The following is a 23340-nucleotide window of genomic DNA, read 5'->3' as shown; positions in this document are numbered from 1 at the left end:
TACACATTTCTGTCAAATAAATGGCTTTATATCAACTGCAAAGAGGCAATAACTTTTAAAAATATTTTACTTAAACATGTAATGTGGTAGCATTTCCCATTCTACTTAATTCTTATTCAGACTGATATTTGAAAATAATGGAATTGACATTGTTAAAGCCTCTCTAATGCCTCTAAAGACAAGAGAAATGAAGGGGAGAAGAAAATTTTTAAAACACATTTAAAATAAATTATGTTGGCAAAGTGTAAGTGGTACATTGTACATACTGATGCATGTTTTGAAACTGTGTAACATTCATATTCATTTAACAAACATTTTGGTTTATCATGCTGTATTGAGGGATTTCTATGTTCATTCAAGCTCCGAAATGCCAAGCAAGTGTAGCAGTGAAGGACCCCCACTTTAATAGATAAGATATGTTACTTTGGCAGAGCCAGCCTAGGTATTTTTCAAGTGTAGGCGAACAGAATTCTGGCACCCTCCCCCCAAACCAATCACTGAAAAATAAAAGCGTTGGATAAGCGAAAATGTTGGATAATGAGGGTTTAAGGAAAAGCCTATTAAACATCAAATTACATTAAGATTTTACAAATTAAGCACCAAAACATCATGTTTTACGACAAATCTACAGAAAAAGCAGTCTCGACTGCGCCCCCGTATGTTTTGCGTCCAAAGCGACCGCTTAATTCGCCTCATTGTTGGACCGGCTCTGTACTTCGGCAATTGGATATGGCACACATCCTATATGTGTGCTTTCTGATAACATTGATTTTTATTTATTTATTTATTTGCCATATTGATAACATATTTACTTGGAAGTACAGAAATACAAAAATACAAAAGAAATACAGAAAAGAAATTAGAGAAAAAATAAACAATACCAAGAAAACAATTTTATGATATATAACACTGAACTACAACTCTATCTGTAACAATGATTTTAACATAAACAAACCCACATTATTAAACACATTCGAAACATATGACTGCTAGTACTAATCTACAAGTCTCACACTCATTGTCTTCTACTTTAGGTAACACTTTTCTAAATCTGAAAGCCAGTAGTTAAAGTTTGTCCCCATCTTTGCTGTAAAAAAAGTAAGTCCCAGTAATTTAAAAAGCTAATCAAGAATTTCTCCTTGATCTGCATCCTGAGTTTGTCCATATCAGCTAATTCACAAATCTTTGTGAGCCATACTTCTTGAGTCAGACTAACTGGCTCTTTCCATCTCTGGAAACAAATGATTCTCACTGCAGTAATCTTCCATGTTTCTTTTACAGTTGATCATCCAGCATCCCCCCAAATTAAAACTCTGGTATCGTTGTAATTTTGACCTTGACAATTTCTTCTAGCATCATATACATTTGATTCCAACATTTCTGGGCCTTTTTGCAAGGTCGCCATATTTCCAACATTAGTAAATGTTGCCTTTATACATCTCAGAAAGCCTCCCTTGCATCAAATACCACCTAATAAAATTTTTCTTTCAAATCGTTACTCAAAGAAAATTTATCCAGATTTTCTCCCATTGTTCCAACTGAATTTGTTTACCTATGGTCCATTTGACCATACTTGTTCTCCTTCCATTTAACAATTGTTTCTACATTTTTGCAATTCAATAGTCATCTCCAGAATATAATAAACTTTCAAACTCTGATTTAACTGTTACAAATCCAAATAAGTCTCTATCCATCTTAAAGTGCTCAGTGATTTATCTATGAGCAAACCATTGCATTTCAAACCCATCTGTCTTTAACTCCACTCTCATCTTTAGCCTGTGTCTAGCATTGTATAATAGTAATATCTATATATATAAAAGAGTGATGGCATCATGGCGACCCACAAAACAACAAAACTACAGGCCCTCCAACCTCGAAATTTGACAACACAACCCATCATCCACGCCTCTAGGTTGATACAACAAAAAGAAAAGAAAAATAAAGTCCTAATTAGAGAGAGAGAGGAATAATTGCTTTTATCCAATTGCTGCCAGTTAGAAGGCTAAGCTCCTCCAACTTGGTCTCCTAGCAACCCAATAAAAAATAATAAAAAACACTAAAAAATTAATACAATAAAATACTATAATAACAGAAAATAACTAAAAATAATACAAGAAAATAATAAAATATAATAAATAAAAACATAACTTACAATAAAATTAATTAAAAATGCAAATAAAGTCAAATAAAAATTACACAACAATTTTTAACCAATACCATCACCACTTTGCCACAGCAACGCGTGGCCGGGCACAGCTAGTATCTTCATAAGACAACAATTTTCCTTCTAAGAGATTTCTCTTCTAAACAAAACTTCATGAAGAGCTACATGCGTTTGTTAAGTGGAATCAACATACAACTTAAACTATACATGGCATAGTGCATTGTATCAACTGCAGTTTAGAAAATTATGACCTGTCAATCGAAACCCAGGTACATGTGGACTGACAAGCTCATGTAAAAGCTGCTATCTATTTCTGCATCTCATCTTCTAGAACTCTGGTATAGATAGGGTCAATAAAGTACAGGTATCCCTCTGCTTTTTTAACGGATTAGATGGGAAGGTGGAAATAAAGGGAAATTGGGAGAAACCGAAGGGAACCACCCTTCTTTGTTCCCTTCCATCTTTCTTCCTCTTCTTGGATGGGTTGCCATTCCACATCCTTTTCTGTCATTTGTCATTCTTTTCCCACTTCCTCACCATTTTCTGCAATTAAAAGTTGGGTAGCATCTGCCTCCTGAAAATGAGAGTCTTCTTTCCATTTTCAGGTGCTGGCAAAACAGATTCCCACACGCAGTTACCAGAAATGGTCATGCATTATGGGATGGTCTCTGTGGGACTCCAGTTTGCTGGTGCCTGAAAACAGAGAGAAGATGCAGAAAAGACTGCATCTGATGAGATCCCAATGAGAGAATAAAATAAGAGAATACAAAAGCACCATCAACTGAGAGACTTTGCAACTAGCATGCTATTTTGCACTCATTGTTTTCCCAAGTTCCCTACAGAAAGAAGAAAGAGGAAAAGGGATAACAAAAAAGTGGAACATGCATCAAAAATGTCATACAGTTGACCAGAACTCAAGCAACCAGAACTCTAAGGAATCGGCCAAAAATAAAAACAAAAACCTTAATGATCTTGATGTGATGTCTATACAGTAAAGTCTCTACTACTGTTACAGTTTTGTGTGTATGTTTCTAAGTCACTTGAAGATAAAAATAAATTAATGAAGTTCATTAAGCAGAAAATACTACTGACTGTTGTTTAAACTTATATTCTGCATTCACAAAGCTTCTTTATAATATAGGAAACTATGTTACATTAAGTTACATTTGTCCTTATTTGTCTTAATTTGCTTTTAATTAGTGTATTTCAATACCAATATCAAGTCAATGCAGAATTTATGGTATGGTATATTATGGAATATAGTATTAGTTAGGCCTATTTTTGATAGGAACTATCAAGGAGGTAGAAACTGCATTTATCTGGCAGCTACCTATCCCCATGGGTGCCAGTTAACTCAGAGTTTTCTATATATGGCTATAATTTAGATCCGCCAAAACAGTATGACATCAAAAAATGAGTCATCAAAAAGTTGGGGTTATATTCCTTTCCTTTTTGGCCTGGGGCACTGTAGTGGCTCCTATGCTACAGACACAACATAGTAAGGCTATTGTTCACATGAAGAGCTTGAAGTTGCTGCAAAAATGATAATAATAAATAATATAGGGAAGGGCCTCCCAAAAGTCCGGGGATACATGAAACGTTCTGAAATTTGGTGGGCTAACAATGGTACTTGTGTTCTACCATTGTAGCAAGTTTCTTTCCAATAGCTTTAAAAACAAGGTAGAAAAGAGCCCCTGAAGTTTCCCCAATTACAGTAATTATGCACAGTTACTATAACAAAATAGGAATGAAATTTTGTTTCTCTTGTAACAACTCTCGTTTTTCACTAAGTATACTTCAGAAACACTTTAGAATGAAGCGCCAACATCCCCAGTTTTGTAATGACTTTTGAACCATTTTTATGGATCACACATCCCTAGTATTTCTATTAAAGATTGAGTTGTTTTGAGCTTATACTACCACCACAGAGGTTCCTAAAGCATACAACATACATTTTTGTAGCAATACGAAAAAAAACTACAAACAAGCACTCATTAGAAGAATGTATAAGAAGAATAAAATGAAAGAAATACACATTATAAAGACCTCATATATTTGAGTTATTGTATTATGAAATTGTTTTATTTTAATTTAAAAGGGTACATTTTGCATTTACACAAAACATTAAAATTACAGCAGAGGAAAAATAAAAATTAAGAGCACATTTCTATAGGTATTTTTCTTTTCTAAAAAAAACTTACGTGGAGCATAATAGTGAATCACATATAATGCATCAGCTCTTTGCAATTGAAGTCAGTTCTGCATTGCGGCTATTTTATTACTCACCACCAAAGGCTTCCAGTTGAATATGCCATTTGCTTCACTATGCACTGAGAGCTATTATTTTAATTGTATAAATGGAAATTGCTATGTGCAATAACTATATCAGGCACTTCTAAAGTTGGAATGCAGCTCTTTTTCCCCCTGAATAGCGAAACCGTCATCTACTTTCAGGCAATAAATTTTCTGTAAAAGGCAAACCTGCCTCTAAACTTAATTACCGGTAATTTTATTTTTCCTCCCTGGTTTAACCTCTCTTAAGAGTTTGATTAGTTGTATCATAAATCTATAATGGCATCCAATACTTTACAGAAACGACTGAGCAGGGAAGGAAGGAACACTATGATCTTATTTTCAGAGCTAAGAGCAATAAATAGAAATGCAAAGAGCCAGCCTAAACCTCCATGCTTTGAACAACCATATCTTGAGAAGATGGGGTAAGTAACAAACAAGTCTAATATAACTGGAGTAATAAAAGGCACCTATTATAACCTGTAAAGAACAGGTATCAATTACCACTAGCTAACTGGAGCCACAAGAATGCTTACACTCTGTGACCCTGAATTGCTTTATTAGTGAATCCTGTTCTATAGTGGTTATGTGTATAGCAGGGGAAAGATGTTGCCATATCCTAACAGCTTTTTCTCGACATGTAAAACTGAAAACCAGAAACTTCCTTGATAATAACTAAATTCTCAATTCCCTTCAATGAAGCCTAACGTAAGAACTTAGCACATCTCCCTGACATGACAGATGCAAACATGTAATCTTGTACCTGGGCACTGATGTGAAACCATTTCTGAAGGACAGTGAGATGCTGTTTCTTAGATGCAACCCACAACATTTCTACTGCCATGTCATCACAGCATCTTTACCACTGTCTTGTGAGCAGCTCTAAAACATATTACTCATCTCCAAACGAATCAAGAGATATTTCTTTTTCTCTTTGGGTCTGCTCTTCTTTACTTCATGTATTTTTCAGGTCTCCCACTCCATGTCCCCCTTGATTGTATGCTAGAAATGTAAATACTGACTTTGTCCTTGCACACTAAAATGGCAAAAGAAAATTTTGCCATGAGATGGGTAAACAAATGGATTAATTTCTGTACTGCCTGGGGTGGGGGAGAATCTGAATTTTTAGTCTAGGGCAGGGGTCCCCAAACTTTTTAAGCAGAGGGCCGGTCCACAATCCTTCAGACTGTTGAGGGGCCGAATTATCATTTGGAAAAAAATACAAACAAATTCCTATGCATACTGCACATGTCTTATTTGTAGTGCAACAACAACAACAACAACAACGAAAGAATACAATATTTAAAAATGAAAACAATTTTAACCAACATAAACCTATTAGGATTTCAATGAAAAGTGTGGGCCTGCTACTGGCCAATGAGATAGTCAAGTTAATTAGGATTGTTGTTGTTGTTGTTGTGTGCCTTCAAGTCATGTCAAACTTTGGCCAAGCCTAAGTCTAAAATTAATTATTTATTTACTGCATTTATTTACTACATTTATATCCCACCCTTCTCACCCCGAAGGGGACTCAGAGCAGCTGTATGTACATACAATATATTATATTATTAGCATAACACAATATTAGCATTATATATTACTATATTGAACTATACCACTATACTATTATATAATATGTAATATATACCATATAATTAATATTATTATATGGTATTACTATTAGTATTATATTGTAAGATAATAATAAGATTATTATCAATATTATATGTATATACAATATATTATATTATTAAAACTGATATAAAATATTATATTATAAAACTGAGGGCGGGGGCCAGGTAAATGACCTTGGAGGGCCGTATCCGGCCCCCGGGCCTTAGTTTGGGGACCCTTGGTCTAGGGTGAGTTATTTGTTGTGAAATTCAGTAAAATACAAAAACAAGCATATGAGCAGGGAATGAAAATTCTTCATTGCATATATTTATTTTAATTTTTTAATTTATTTTATTTACAACATTTTTACTCTTCCTTTCTCACCCAAAGGGACTCAAGGCAGCCTACAACACTCGGTAAAATTCAATGCCAAACAAATCAATAAAAAATTAACAATGCATTTAAAACCATTAACAGTAATCAATAAGAATCTATACACAGTAGAGTCTCACTTATCCAAGCCTCGCTAATCCAAGTTTCTGGATAATCCAAGCCATTTTTGTAGTCAATGTTTTCAATATATCATGATTGGTGCTAAATTCATAAATACAGTAATTACAACATAACATTACTGCGTATTGAATGACTTTTTCTGTCAAATTCGTTGTATAACATGATGTTTTGGTGCTTAATTTGTAAAATCATAACCTAATTTGATGTTTAATAGGCTTTTCCTTAATCCCTCCTTATTATCCAAGATATTCACTTATCCAAGCTTCTGCCGGCCCATTTAGCTTGGATAAGTGAGACTCTACTGTATATAAAAGGGTAATGAAATTTTGGCCTAGGACAAAATAACAACTACACATCCCAGAAACACTAAACTTGGCTGCACAACCCCTCATCCATGCCTCTACGTTCATACAACAAAAAGAAAAGAAAAATAAAGTCCTAATTAGAGGGAGATGAATAATTGCTTTCATCCAATTGCTGCCAGTTAGAAGGCTAAGCTCTACCCACTTGGTCTTCTAGCAACCCACTCACCCCAGGGGACAGGCAGAGTTAGGCCTCACTTAGGCCTCTTCCATACTACCTATAAAATACAGATTATCTGATTTTCCCATACCACCATACTTTGCCACAGCAACGCGTGGCTGGGCACAGCTAGTATATTATACAAATATTAAAAACATATAAAACTCGAGAAGGGTTTTAATATTTATGATCAATCCACCTGTTCTATTGTGCTTTTTCTCACTGTATGTGCCTAACTCCCATAACAGCAACAAGAACAACAACAAGAACAACAACAACAACAACAACTTTATTTTTGTATCCCGCCTCCATCTCACCAAGGGGACTCGGAGTGGCTTACATGGGAACGAGCCTGTTCAATATCATAGAATATAATCACATTAAATGCATACACAGTATCATAAAACAACAACTATTATAAACAACATAGCACTTGTGATAGAAAAATGTGGCTCTGATGTAGACAGGAAAATATTTTTTATGTGTTAAATGAAGAAAACCCAAGAAAAAAAATTCCTCCATGTTCCAATCTCATCCTGGTGACAAGATTTCACGCAGGGGTTGGAGAAGATGATTTATTAGGCTAATTTACCACTTGCTTCCTGATGCAACCAATGTCTAAGCTTACACATCTCAGGCTTCTTAGAATTCTACTTCTAACCCCATCCCATCCTATCAGCAGGATGTAACTTTGTAAAAGGTGATCTTGGAAAGAGGACTTCTTAAAATGTGACAGAAGGCTACCCACATCTGTTAATCACAAATTGCCAGAAATGTTGAAGGCTTGTAAACAGAAATTATGTAATACTTACCCCATCCCCCCATTGGATAACAATCCCAGTAAATGATGGGCTATTTCTAAGCTGAACATTTGTTTTTGCCTTAGCACCCAGCAATGCATGAAATATACCAAGAATTCGATCCTTCCACTTGTTTAGTGAGCAGTGCAAGAAACGAATAGGAAGTATGTGCAATTGACAGTTGGAATGGTTTTGGATAATGATTCTGGATTATGTGATTTTAAAGTTTATACTAATAAGTTTTAAATCTTTGTCTTAATTTCTAAATCTTGCCTATGTTTTATGGTTTAAATAGTTTAATTTACAATAATATTGTTGATTTTGTTTTGGTTTTTCACATGCATGTTTGGCATTGAATTTTGCCATGCTTATGTTGGAAACCGCTTTGAGTCCTCTCAGAAGTGAGAAAGGTGGTATATAAATACAGTAAATAAATAAATACATAAATAAATTGTTTTCAAATGGTGGCAAAGTGCGTTAAAGCACTGAGCTGGAGACCGAAAGGTCCCAGGTTCAATCCCCGGGAGCGCCCACTGTTAGCTCCAGCTCCTGCCAACCTAGCAGTTCGAAAACATACCAATGTGAATAGATCAATAGGTACCGCTCCAGTGGGAAGGTAACGGCGCTCCATGCAGTCATGCCGGCCACATGACCTTAGAGGTGTCTACGGACAATGCCGGCTCTTCGGCTTAGAAATGGAGATGAGCACCAACCCCCAGAGTCAGACATGACTGGACTTAACGTCAGGGGAAAACCTTTACCCTTAGAATTTCCACCTCGCTTCAGAAATACAATAAGAAGGAAGTTTGGAGGAGAATGTTCACAAGTCCTTGGAGGTTCACACATTTCCCCAGAAGGACTGGAGGAACTGAAACAATTGAGGACATAGAACTTTATCCCTGCATGTATTCTTGGAGGCAGCGTTATCTCAACAACATTATATGCCTCTGGGCAAAGCAGTGCACATGGCCCTGACTACACAATAACTTTTATTCACAGGAATAAAAATGTAAATCATGTAAATTATGGATAAAATAAACTTAGATTAATTGGTACAGCTTAATTGGAGCCCTGGTGGCGAAATGTGTTAAAGCACTGAGCTGCTGAACTTGCAGACCGAAAGGTCCCAGGTTCAAATCCCGGGAGCGGATTGAGCGCTCGCTGTTGCTCCAGCTTCTGCCAACCTAGCAGTTCGAAAACATGCAAATGTGAGTAGATCAATAGGTACCGCTCCGGCGGGAAGGTAACAGCGCTCCATGCAGTCATGCCAGACACATGACCTTAATAATAATAATACAATTTATTTTTATATCCCGCCCCATCTCCCCGAAGGGACTCAGAGCGGCTCACAAGCCCGAAACAACAACACAACATATTTGACAAAAACTTAAAACATTCCAACGATACACAAAATGAAATAATGGACAATACATTAAAATCCAAGCAGATGAAATCAGAGTAATAAAAGCAAACCAGTGGGGACAGGTTTCATAAAGTGCTGTATCATGGAAATAAGTAACAGTGATAATGTTCCATATGCTTATAAAACAGAAAGAAGTATTCTAATGACAGCTCTATTGGGCCTGTTCATTTAAACGCACACTGGAACAACCATGTTTTCAATTCCCTTGGAGGTGTCTATGGACAACGCCGCCTCTTCGGCTTAGAAATTGAGATGAGCACCAACCCCCAGAGTCAGACATGACTGGACTTAACGTCAGGGGAAACCTTTACCTTTTTAATAAGTCCACAGTTTGTTTTTCCTCACTTCACTTTCTTACACTACTTCTAAACCTTCACCACAGAAATAGAATTCTTGGAATACAAACAGAGGATCTGCTTCTGATAATGGAAATGCACACTGTCTGCAATTGTTGTCCCCAGCTGTTAATTGCCTCCCACGAATACGTCACAACACTGCAAGCAAAAGAAACTAAAATTTCTCTCATGAACACAGACTCTCCACCAACTTTCTGCTACAACTTGTAATTTTTCTTCTTCTACCAAGTTGGTGGGAGATTTGAACATTGAGGAGGGTTGTTGTATGTTTTCCGGGCTGTATGTTTTCCGGGCCATGTTCTAGAAGTATTCTCTCCTGACGTTTCGCCCACATCTATGGCAGGCATCCTCAGAGGTTGTGAGGTATGGAGAAACTCAGCAAGGAAGGTTTATATATATCTGTGGGAAGTCCAGGGTGAGGGAAGAACCCTTGTCAGTTGGTGGCCAGCGTGAATGTTGCAATTAATCACCCTAATTTGCATTGAATGGCTTATTCTACTGGCTACTTTCTGCCTGGAGGCATCCTTTGTTAGCTGCCCCTAGTTCCCATGTCTCAGTGTCACGCCCAAGGCAACGGAGCACTAAGAACCGACACACGGAGGCCAAAACTATCTAATATCTTTATTAAGGAAATATATAATAATAATAAAAACAAGTAAGAAATGTAGTCCAGTAAAAGACCTTTCAGGGAAGGTCAAATATAGTCCAAAATTATATTGTCCAATATTTTATATTAGAGTCCAAAGTTATAATTCCAAACCGAAACACACTCTATTTACAAGCAATAGAGTGGGGAAACGTCCAAAGATCTTTCCAAAGTTCAAAGTAAGTCCACAGCAAGAACTGGGAACAAGGCTTGATACAAGAAACAAGGTCCAAGGCTGGAAGCAAGGCAAGATAGTTCTTGAATACTTGGTTAGGCAAGGCAAGACGAGGCAAGGAAACTGGAGTTGCAGACTTTGCGAAGTCCGCACTTGGCTGGAAACACGAAATCACTCCTGAAGCTGATCTGTTGACTCCGCACGGAACCCTCCATGTCGGGCACTTTTAACTAAGTCCCATTTCCCTGCAAAGCAGGTGTCCAGAGCTTCCTTTCCCAAGGGAAAGGGAAGCGAAACACATCTCCCTCCAGATGCGTTCCTCCCTAGAATTTCCCAGGGGAACATAGCTAATTAACGTCTTGTTTAGCTGCTAATCTCAAGCTTCTCCGAAACTGCTCTTTTTCACCCCGACTCGCAGCATAGGACTGTTTCCTAGCAAAAGGAGGGGAGGCAGTGGGAAAGGCCTGCTCAAGGTCTTCCTTAATGGGCTCTTGGTTAGAATCATCAACAACAGGCATCTGGAAAAATTTGTCTCTTGCTGGGCCGGCAAAAAACCCATGTTTTCGTCATCATCAACCACGATGGCGCTGGGATCAGAACTCCAAGGCCCATGGGACATCACACTCAGAGTGTTGCTTCTTATTTACTGTTCTGATTTTTGAGTTTTTTTAAATACTGGTAGCCAGATTTTGTTCATTTTCATGGTTTCCTCCTTTCTGTTGAAGTTGTCCACATGCTTATGAATTTCAATGGCTTCTCTGTGTAGTTATTGGAGTGGTCAAATTGGAGTGGCTACCAGTATTAAAAAACTCAAAAATCAGAACAGTAAATAAGAAACATACAGGTAGTTTTTTTGTAACAAATCTTTCTACTACCCCAGGTACAATAGAAATTGAAACATATCAGCTGTATAGTTTCAAGAGATCTCTGCAATGGAATGGAGGGCAACAAAATAAAAAATCAGTTTAAAAAGACAATTTTTTAAAATGTCTTTATTAGTGCTTTTCTAGTTTTTTTTCACAACTGTAAAAAGACAAATTTTGAAGAACACTTCTGTAAGGGTCCTGTGGATGTCTAGTCCAGAGTCATCTCACAGACATTTCCAAGGGATTCAATATCACTGTCTTTGCAGAACTACAGAGAATGTTGGCTTGAAGCCAAAAACTATTTTTGAAGTTTTATTTTGCAATATGCATAGTACAAAATTGATAGAAGAATTTATTTTATGTGTATTAAGGGCCCCTATTCAATCCTGAAATAAACTGAAGCATCAAATTAGTAATTCTCAAAGCAAGAATCAATTCCAACCTGCAATGAATCCAAAAATGCACTTACTGTAATTTGCTATAAAGGTGCAGCATAATATTAAGCAGACAGAAAATATTATTCATTATAGGAAATTAATTTCCTGAGCAGATTTACCACTCATATTACAGAAAGTGTACAATGGTTCAGCATAACAAATGGCAATTATGAAGATAAAATAAAAGCACACCAAGGCATATATACTTTATTGAAATCCCAGAAAAAAATTTTGAGTAGTGTGTCTCGACTACATTAGTTATAAAATATGAAATTATTAATAACCATTTTTGCAAGGTTTACGTTCAGGTGGTTTAATCCCCTCAGGGATAGTATGTCTTTCCTTAAATGTCAGATTTTTAAAATGAAAATGTTAGTAAAACCTCTTTTCTCTATAAAAAAAAGTAAGATGTATGCAATATCCCTGCCTTTGCTCACTAAGAAGCAAACCTTTTATATATGTAATTTTTTTTCGTGTCAGGAGCAACCGGAGTTATTTTTGGTTAGTTTTGTAATTTTATATTGCGTTTGTTTTACAGTAGAATCTCACTTATCCAAGCTAAACGGGCCAGCAGAACATTGGATAAGCAAATATGTTGGATAATAAGGAGAGATGAAGGAGAAGCCTATTAAACATCAAATTAGGTTATGATTTTACAAATTAAGCACCAAAATATCATGTTATACAACAAATTTGACAGAAAAAGTAGTTCAATAGGCAGTAATGCTATGTAGTAATTACTGTATTTACAAATTTAGCACCAAAATATCTTGATGTATTGAAAACATTGACTACAAAAATGCATTGGATTTGGATAAGTGAATGTTGGATAAGTGAGACTCTACTGTATCTATTGTTTGATTTGTTATTTGTTTGCTCTTGGCATTGAATGTTCGTCACTTTGTCACTTTTCTAGAGACTGCTCTGAGTCCCCCCAGGGAGATACGGCGGGTTATAAATAAAGAATTGTTATTATTATAGAACATTATCCAGAAAATCTTGGGATTTTTTAAAAGCTTTATTCCATGTTGCTGACAGAAGATGTCACATTGAGTTAGCTGAGTAACATTTCACGCAGTAGAGTGACATCTATTGACTTCTCACTGTCAAATTGTTATAACAGTAGTTAGCTTAATGATTGGTGAGATGACACAGCAACAGTGGAAATATGAGATGGTATTGATACCCAAATCTCACTTTACCCACAGAATGGATAATAAGTGGAAATTCTGAGCCTCATAGAATGAAATGAACCATTACATATCTCAAGCATAATCTACTCAAGTCAATAGATTTAGACAATCACAGTCTGGATATGTCACCACTATTCCAGCAATAGAACTCTTGAGGGATTATACTTTGCCATGATCAATGTTATTATATTAAGAGTGATATCAAACTAATATTTTAATCCTTGTAGAATATACCCAAGCAATTTTTTTCTTATGTCCTGCTTTTAAAAAGGGATTAAGAAAAATTCATTCACTACTCAGGTCAACCAACAACTGTGAAATTGGAAGAAAGTAGTACCGATTGGTACTATGTACAAATCATTGTACTGTCAATAATCCAAATCAAATTAATTTGCTTAAATTAATATTTTTTCTAATTTTTTAAATGTTGAAACAAGAACTAAAGACTGGTTAACAAATATTATTATGGAGCAATAATTGTGAGTTACATGATTCTAGTTCACTATTTCAATGAGATGAGATGACATTTTGACATATTTGACTTTTTCTGGCATTTAGAAGATTGTGATCTAAATAGTCCGCATCTGCCCCCACCCCATCCCCGGGATTTGTTTTAGCTCAGAAAACTTTCCAGGAGTACCTTTCTTGACATTTCAAAAAAAAAAAGAAGAACATAGGAAATTTAAGCATCAAGCTCTTTTCTGTATTTCAGAAAAAACTGTTTGAAATTGTTGACTTGAATCTGATCATTACAACTAGGGGCACATATACATGGACAATGTAATGTGAATGGGCAACAGATCAGCTCCATGGTGGCCAAACATTGCACAGAGCTAATCGTAGCTGATCTAGAGTAACGTAGTTGGTTCTGACTCCTGTTTACACTGAAATCCCATGTTCCTAAATTCAAGTGGCCTGGAAACACAAGGTGGCAATTACAATTTTCTCCCGTTTTCCAGTCACAGCAATCTCTGGGTGCAACATGGGCCCTACCAGTTGGCTGCTGCCTGCAGTGACATTGCCTGCGGTGCAGAGCAATCGGGGAAATAAGGGAGAGAGGAAGGGGTGGAGGAGGCATTTCCTCTTCTCCCCTTCCTTTTCAACATATGACACGCTGGATCGGCTCTTGTATAGCTAATCAATGTAGATCCACTCCCTGTTTACATTGAGAAATGGTGTCAAATTTGGTGACTAATATTCAGATGACAACCAAAAGCAATCAATTACAGCTTCCTGATTAGTTGTGACAGGGCTCTATTTCTTTCCTTCACCCATTTGAAATTTGGACTTGCCGTTTGGCACTATTACTTAGCCAAAAAACATTGCTAAATTTTGTATAGTCTGGGGAAGTCCCACAGAAACATACACACAGAGAGTCTCCCTTGTTATAAAATATCATTATTTGTTTCCTTCCATTCAACAAAAGCTTAAATACAATTTGCCATTGTATCCTCACAAGAACTTCAGCCTGACACCAGCATAATCTAGAATGAATGTGCTTGATTTCCCCCCATTTTACAATGGCAGTGGGGCTGTATCTAACTCTTGTTAGTACTGCACAGAAGTAATGAATATTTTCTGTTTTGAAAAAAAATTAAGAGGCAATGGAAAATGAAACATGAATCTACAGCAGGGGTCCCCAAACTAAGGCCCGTGCGGCCCTCCAAGGTCATTTACCTGGCCCCTGTCCTAAACTTTAGACTTAGGATTGACCTAAGTCTGCCTGGTCTTTGGAGGTCCCTTTGCTTACTTACGGCTTTTGAGATTGTCTAGATGGTCTTTGAAGGTCTCTTTGCTTAGCTACGGCCTTATGAGACCATCTAAATGGCTTTTGTGGGTCACTTTCCTTACCTATAGTCCTATGAGACCATCTAGATGGCCTTTGAGGGTCCCTTTCCTTAACTATGGTTTTATGAGATTGTCTACATGGCCTTTGGGGGCCCCTTTCCTTACCTGTGGTCTTATGAAACCATCTAGATGGTCTTTGAGAGTCCCTTTCCTAATCTATGGTCTTCTGGTGGCCTTATGAGATCATTTAGATGGCCTTGGAGGGTCCCTTTCCTTACCCATGGTCTTATGAGACCATCTAGATGGTTTTTGGAGGTCTCTTTACTTACCTATGGTCTTATGAGACTGTCTAGATGGCCTTTGAGGGTCCCTTCCTTACCTATGGTCTTATTAGACCACCTAGATGGTTTTTGGAGGTCTCTTGGCTTACCTATGGTCTTATGAGATCATCTAGATCAGGGGTCCCCAAACTAAGGCCCTTCAAGGTCATTGACCTGGTCCCTGTCCTAAACTTTAGACTTAGGGTTGACCTAAGTCTGAAACGACTTTGAAGACACACAACAACAACAATCCTAATTTTTTACTATTTCATCATAGTCTGGCCCCCCAACAGTCTGAGGGACTGTGAATCGGCCCTCCACTTAAAGAGTTTGAAGACCCCTGATCTACAGTGTAGAATTAATGCAGTATGACAGCACTTTAACTGCCACAACTCAAGGCTATGGAATCATGTGAGTTGTAGTTTGGTGAGGCACCAGCACTCTTTGGCAGAGAAGGCTAAATACCTTGTGAAACTGCAACTGCTGTGAATCCATCGCTTTGAGTCATGGCAGTGAAAGTGGGGTCATATTGCAGATTTTTGGTGCAGATACACCCAAAGAAAGAGATAGTAGAAGAAGTTGAGGTTTTTTTTGTTGAAAGACAATTGGCTACAGGAGAAGATGCAAGGAGAAACAGAAATAATGCCGTGTCTAATACTGAAATTGGACTTAGGACAATGGGGCACTCAGTTGCTGATATGGTCAGATGTGAAGGAAAAGCCCAAAACTGTATAACACATATAATAGGAACATAGAATTTAAGAAGCATGGATTGTGAGAAGCTAGAAACTGTCAAACAAGAAATGACACATACAAACATTGCAATCCTTTGCGTGTCAGTGAAATAAAATAGACAAAAGTGACAACAGACCATTTACAATCAGATAATTACATAGTGTTTTACTCTGGAAATGACAAGTTAACAAGAAATGGACTGGCATTAACAATGGGGATGTAGAAAAAGCAATCAGTAATATAATGCTCAATATGACAGAAGATTATCTACAAGGAAACCAACCAATACAACCATAATAAACTTTCATGCCTCAATTATAGAGGTAGGAAAAGTGAGGGGGGGAGTGGATGGGAAGGAAGATTCAAATGTAGGCATCTAGATTAAATAGATCACACATAGAATATGATATGTTCATAATTAGAGATGGCTGGAACTAAAAGTAGGAAATAGTGTAGAATGAAACATTGTTGTAGAATTTGGCTTTTAGGATTTAAAATATGAAAAAATCACATATGCATTTTATCGGGGGGAGGGGGAGAGAATAAACCTCATTACAGTTTATTGCACAGAAAATGCATAGACTCTCAGCCAACTAGAATGCAAACAACAAGAACTTTCAAGCAACTGGCAAAAGAAGATAATACTACATGTGAATAGTTTTCAAAAAAATTGTAATTTGCATTTTCTCACAGTGAGAGGAAAAGTGCTAACGTTTCTTCTTTTGTCTGAGAACAAAAAGTTGAAAAATTGTATCCTTATTGCATCCAACAGCAAAGTGTGCATTTGAACATCACTGAAATAATAATAATAATAATAATAATAATAATAATAATAATAATAATAATAATAATAATAATAATAACTTTATTGTTCTATCCCGCCTCCATCTCCCCATGGGGACTCGGGGCAGGTTACACAGGGCCAAGCCCAAAAACAAGTAAAAAGCAAAGTAAAATACATTTAAAACAGCAAAAAAAAAAAGGATAAAACACATTAAAAGCAGATAATACAATATAATAACAGTGAAAACCAGGTTAAAACATAGGATAATAACACAGAAATCATACACACTACCAAATAGGAAAAAGAAGATGGTGACACTGTCGTACTCTATCTGCAAAACATGACCAGGGAAGACTCATTTGAAATGTGGTGCTGGGCAGGATTCTATTGATACTTTGGGCTATCTAAGAAATGAATGAATTGATCTGAAAGAAAGAAATGGAACTTGAAAATGTAAGTATGCTTATTAAATGGAATATAGGAAAAGAGAAGGACTGAATGGATTACATGGACAGATTCAATCAAGAAGATAATGGCATGAGTGCAATATATGAGTAGAGCTGTTAATAACAGGGCATCTCAGACTACTCTCATCCACAGAATTATCATAAGTCAAAGCTAACTGGACAGCACATAAAAACAACAATGAAAATAATGAAAACCTGACTTCCTTTGTGGAGACCTTCAGGGGTACTGGGAGCCATAACTCTAGGCAGAGGTAGCCTGTTTAAGTCAATTAAGAAGACTGGACACATCAAAATCCACAGGAAATGCATGAAGGCACAAGACTAGTTTAAGGGCCCTTCCAGACAGGCCCTATATCCCAGGATCTGAACCCAGGTTTTCTGCTTTAAACTATATTATATTAGTCTGCAGTGCCAGACAATCTGGGATAAACAGCAAACCTGGGATCAGATGCTGGGAAATAAGGCCTGCTGGAAGGGCCCTTAGGCTTCCAAAAGAAGTAGTCATTATGTGGAAGATCACCTTGGACCTTTAGGACTTCTTGAGAGAAAGAGGTATTCTCAAATGTAGGGCCTTATTTGAGGGATATTTAATGCAAGAGTAACTAATAGCAGGTGACATCGTGATGTGATTTAGTCTATCAAAGCACAAAGGTTCTCAAAGCTGGTTCAGAGAAATTGCTTAATGTGGTGTTGTTCCTCGGTTCCAGAAACTGTCAGCTATTTTTCTAGCCTGTCCCTTGTTTTGACCAATCACTTGGTTCTGTTTTGACTTGCCTCTTGTTGCTTGTAATTATCTTGCCTACTTTCTGTCCTGACATTTTTTAAGGTCAGAACTTCTTCAGCTTTAGATATTCCTCATTTAAGCTTAATTATTTGCTAATGAGACTCTGATAGATTTTAACTTTGGCTCTGTTATGTGGACACTCGTTTAGGACAATCCTTACTTCCTAACTATATATAGTGATGTTGGCTGTTTGACTCTACAACTGGAAAATAGATCATTTAATCTTAGGCTGGAACCTGACCATTTTGAAACAAGTGAGGGTTTTGGGGTTTTTTTGTTTTGTTTTGAGACAATTTTCTTTTATCTCAATCATATTGAAACCAAAAATGCCAATGGACAATCGACTCCTGTACCTCTAATGCTCATAATAAAGCCTTAGCAACTATCTTGTAAGGACTGATTGTTACATATCCTAGGACTCCAATCAGGAATGTAGGTGACATGGTAAACCCTTTCTGCAAACCATTGTAATAGCCACATGAATAAACAGCAGAAGAAGGAATGAAGAACAAATGTTATGTGAAAATTTATTCTGGGTGGACATGCTTGGTGTCAGAACAAACATTCAGAATCAGGTTCAAATTCAACAAAACCAAAGCATTAGAATTTGCAGATGTTGGAAATGCCTAGTTAGTATTCATCTACCGCCTCCTTTTTCTTCCTTATTTTAAGGTGATGTTGATGACAAAATGTTTGTTTATTTTGCTTTCAAAAGATTAGTTAATTGTAGCAGTCTTTCCTAGAAATCACAAGCCAAAATGGCAGAAAGATCAGACCCATCTAGTGCTCAAGGAGGGAACATGTTGTGTGTGTGTGTGTGCAAGCAAGGGTTCTTTTCTGGCATTAGTGCTGTAGGACTTGCCCTGATGTCATTCAATCTACAGTGGGTTCTATGATGGGATCCACCTTCTTGTAAAACCTTTATTTTATAAATATAAGAGGGTAACAAAGTGTACTCTACCCTGCCTCTTTCAGTAAGAATAGTTCCTTCAGTGTGACACAGCTGTCAATCAGAACAGAGTGAGTGACTGTTCAAAGAAATAACATTTCAAAAGCACTGCTTGATGTGTGGCATAATAGTCAGACATCTCTCTGGGCTATGAACACAAATATAGAACAAGCTTATTGCCTCCCTCCAGAGGTCCTTGCTAAAAATGGCCAAATTGTATGCATATAATCCTATGATTTTACACTCACTTTCTAATTTGTCATATATCTGCCAACATTTATATTATTATTTAAAATCATTGTTATCTTATATACATCTACAGGCAATGAAAAAGAACATAACTTGATGGGACCAAAATAAATATAGAAGTAAGCTTTTGGATTGTCAAATTGTTTGGGACATCCCAAACAAACACTTTAGCTTTCTCATTTTAGCTCTAGACTGTTTATTTATATTTTGATATTTTCATCAATTTGGAAAGACTTGTGCTATCAAACTTATGCTTGTCCTCTCACATATATTGGTGCAAAATCAGAAACACTCACATCTTTAAAAATATTACTCTTCCCGGTCTATTTTGTGTGGAACTTGCTGAGAAACAGATTTTAAGAAGCACACATATTGCCTCCTCAACTTTCATTACAACAACAACAACAATAATATTAAACTTTATTTCTAGACCACCCTCTTTTCCCAAAGGGACTCAGGGCTGTTAATATACATATAAAACGGCAAACATTCAATGCCACAACTACTTCACTTAATATCAAAAAGTATAAAATGGCGATAACATACTCATTGTAATAAAAATTCCAAATTAGACAATAAATTTAAACATAAAGTCAATAAAAACATTGTTGCACAGAGCGAGTGTATATCCAGACCAAATTAAATGACCCAGTTGCAGAAAATGTTCGGTATTTATTGTCGTTTCACTTAGACCATAACTGCTATGGGGTGACAATTATGTTAATCTTCCTCTTCCATATGCTAAGGTGCATAGATGTGTCTTTAACTGTTTCTTAAAGGAGAGGAGGGTGGGGGCCATTTTTATTTCTTTAGGGAGGGAGTTTCAGTGGCGGGGAGCAATCGCGGAGAAGGCCTTCTCTCTTGTTCCCACCAGCCGCGCTTGTGACGGGAGTGGGACCAAGAGCAGGGCCTCCTCCACTGACCAAAATGCCCAAGATGGTCTCTATAAGGAGATGTGATTTGACAAATAGCCTGGACTTGAGCCGTTTAGGGCTTTATAGGTAACAACACAAATCATATATGAAATAATCAACATCAAATCAGGTGAGACTGGATAAATGTTCTTGTGTAAAATAAAATGGTCCAATTATTTAAAGGACACAATATATGAATATTCAACCTGACCTGAATAAAAACCCATTGAAGGCCATTATTAAAAAAATCAATACGAATTAAATTTCAAGAAAATTCTACCTAATGACAGAAGTCTCCAACTGCACTCACATCTATTTTTTTTTACTGCATAAGAATGTACACCATCCTGTCATATTTCTTAAAGTACACTAAGACTGAGTACAAATCAATGACAAGGACATGATAAATTGTAATGATTCTTAAAGCTAGGCAAAAACTCCTTCCTGATGAATAACAACCAGTTGCTGAAGGGATTGAGGAATTAATTGATCTTTTGGCTAAGGCAAACTAAAATTGAATTTTTCATAAGGGGCATGTTTGGAAAATAAAATAGAAAAAGATGGAAAGCTTTCTACAGTTGGAAATGGCAGGCACATCTCTTCCCTGTGGCCTTAAATCACATCAATAAGTGTAAAGTGTCAAAAGACTTTGTGAAATATGTTCATTAAAAACTCTTCCCAATTTTCTAAGCTTCTATGAAGCAATGTAATTAGTGCTGTCATAATACTCTTGTCTCAAATGAATAATTTTTCTAAAGACTCACATATTCCTATGTGCCTAACAAAGTATATTACATTATGAAAGTACTTGTATTTTATTTCCTCCCACTTTGCATGCCAATACTTTGCATTGTTTTAAACTTTGTATATTGTATTTTATGACTATTTTATGACTGTTTTAACTGTTTTAATCGTTTTAGTTTATTGTATATCAGTGTAACTGCATCAATTGCCACTTGTAAGCTGCCCTGAGTCCCCTCGGGTGAGAAGGGCGGGGTATAAATAATTAAAATAATAATAATAATAATAATAATAATAATAATAATAATTATTATTATTATTATTATTATTATTATTATTATTATTATTATTATACAACTTCCCATTTTAATGTTCAGCCAATATTGCTGGGTTTTTTTTCCACCAAAAGTAATGTTTTTCATGTATAATTCTAAATAAATCTTTGTGATACAAATAGGTATATTCCAATAGAAGGCACACTTATCAAATTTGCAGATAACACCAAATCGGGGAGGAGAGCTAAAACCCCAGAAGACAAGATCAGAATCCAAAATTACTTTAACAGATTAGAGAGCTAAACTAACAAATTAGCAAAAGTGAATATCAATGAGGAGAAATGTATTGTACTACTCTTATACATAAAACATGAAATGCAAAGATATAGGATGGGTATTACCTAGCTTGAAAATGGTACATGTGAAAGGGATCTAGGGTTCTTAAGTAGACCACAATCTAGACATGATTCCCTCTATTCTGTTTTGGTCAGACCTCATGTTAGATCCCAGCCACCCATAGCTCCAGGGCCTGCAGTGTTTCAGGACATGCACTTTGACACAGATGATGCTGAGGATTATACTAACATTTCAACCTCCACAGAGGGGTCTTTGCAGCTGCAGGTGCCTGAAGAGACTTACTAATTGGGGAAGATTCTTCTACTCCTCCCTCGCAGATAGAGCCAGATGTTGCTGAGACGTCTGAGAATGCGGATTTTAATCATAGAGATTTTGTGATCAGAGAGAGAAGTGCAAAACAAGGGGTCCGCCAGAGTCAGAGACTGGCAAATAGATGGGATAATGGTTAGTGTTCCCATGGGAAAGTTTGGGAGTTTGTACTCCCTAAATTGTGAACAGTCCAGAATCTGTTAAAAGTGTTTTCGCTCAGTAGATTTCTTGCGGTGTCAACGTTGCTCTTCCTTGAGAGAGGTTTTCTCCGTCTCCAGCTCTTGTTTGTTTCCAAGCCAAGTTTTCCAGTTGGGCCATGCCGTGCCCCGACTCTCAAATAGACCTTGACTTTACTTCAGTTGTTTCCTTGTTCCTGATTCAAGTTTGCCTCAGCCTTGACAACCTTGCTGCCTTGATTGCTACGAAGTTTTTCCAGTGGATTGAACTCTGTTTCTGCCAGCCTTGTTTCTGTCTCAACTCATGGACCCTTTAATTTCTTTGGAGAGCTATCGAGTTCTCTTTGTGGATTATAATATTGGACCTTTTCCTTTACCCATTTGGAACTACCACTGACTTTCTAAAAAGAACTATTCCTTACTCAGTCTCTACACCTAATTTCTTTTGGAAATATAATTGCTTTAATAAAGATATAGTGTGTTATATTGGCTCTTGTCTGGTTTTCAAGTGCTCATGCTGCTTTGGGGTGTAAGGCCTCACCTGGAATAACACTCATGTCCAGTTCAAGAGAGATATTACAAAGTGAAAAGTATGCAAAGAAGGAAGACCAAAATGATCAAAGGTCTGGAAAACTAGCCTTATCAGGAGCGACTTCGGGAGCTGAGTATGTTTAGCTTGGAGAAAAGCATGCTGACTGGAGATTATAGTCATACTTAAATGTTTGAAAGAATGTCACATTGGGAAGGGGGCAAGCTTGTTTTCTGCTGTGCTACAGACTAGGATATGGAACAATAGATCAAATTGCAGGAAAAGGGATTCCAACTAAACGTTAGGAAACACTTCCTGACTGTGAGAGCTGTTCAACAGTGGAATTCTCTGCCTTTAAGTGTAGCAGAAACCCATGAGGCCCTCACCTAGCATTGCTACCATACACTGTCATTTGAAGACTCCAGTGCTATCTCAAGAAGGAGGCATATTTGGGGAATCTAAAGTGGTGATCATTCTTCATGGTTCAGAATGGAACAGCTACTTGGCTCCCACCCTCAAACACCACTGTTAAATGATGGCAGAAACTGGCACCAGGTGATTTGCTTAACACTAATTCAAACCTAATGCCAGACTTGATTTTCATAAAATGTTCTTAAAAAATTATTTAGTGTAGAAAATTGATCCAAACTTTTTACACGTGTGCTGTAGTTAAAATAATGTAATATATATTTAATCTTGTACAGTTGTTCCCCTTTTTGGAAAGCTTTTTTTACATCAGGACATTTAGCTGGAATCTCACACAAGAAAACCAATATGGTGTAGTAGTCTGAGTACTGGACTGGGATTCTCAGAGCTGGAGGTTCGATTTCCTGCTCAGCCATGGGAATCCATTGTGTGGCCTTGGACAAGCAACTCTCTCTTAGAAGAAGGCAGTGGCAAACTCCTTTTGAATAAACCTTGCCAACCTAAATTATAATAAATAATAATAATAATAAAACTTT

At 36.8% G+C, this 23340-nt stretch overlaps 1 protein-coding gene across 13 annotated transcripts in view; it reads right to left on the bottom strand.

The window, feature by feature from the left end:
- Positions 1–23340, bottom strand: part of slit2 (slit guidance ligand 2) — a 344726-nt gene that overhangs the window by 120738 nt on the left and 200648 nt on the right. The window lies entirely within an intron of this gene.

Source organism: Anolis carolinensis, chromosome 5, assembly GCF_035594765.1.
Source record: "Anolis carolinensis isolate JA03-04 chromosome 5, rAnoCar3.1.pri, whole genome shotgun sequence".
Taxonomy (NCBI): Eukaryota; Metazoa; Chordata; class Lepidosauria; order Squamata; family Dactyloidae; genus Anolis; species Anolis carolinensis.
This window is presented reverse-complemented; position numbering and strand designations above follow the sequence as displayed.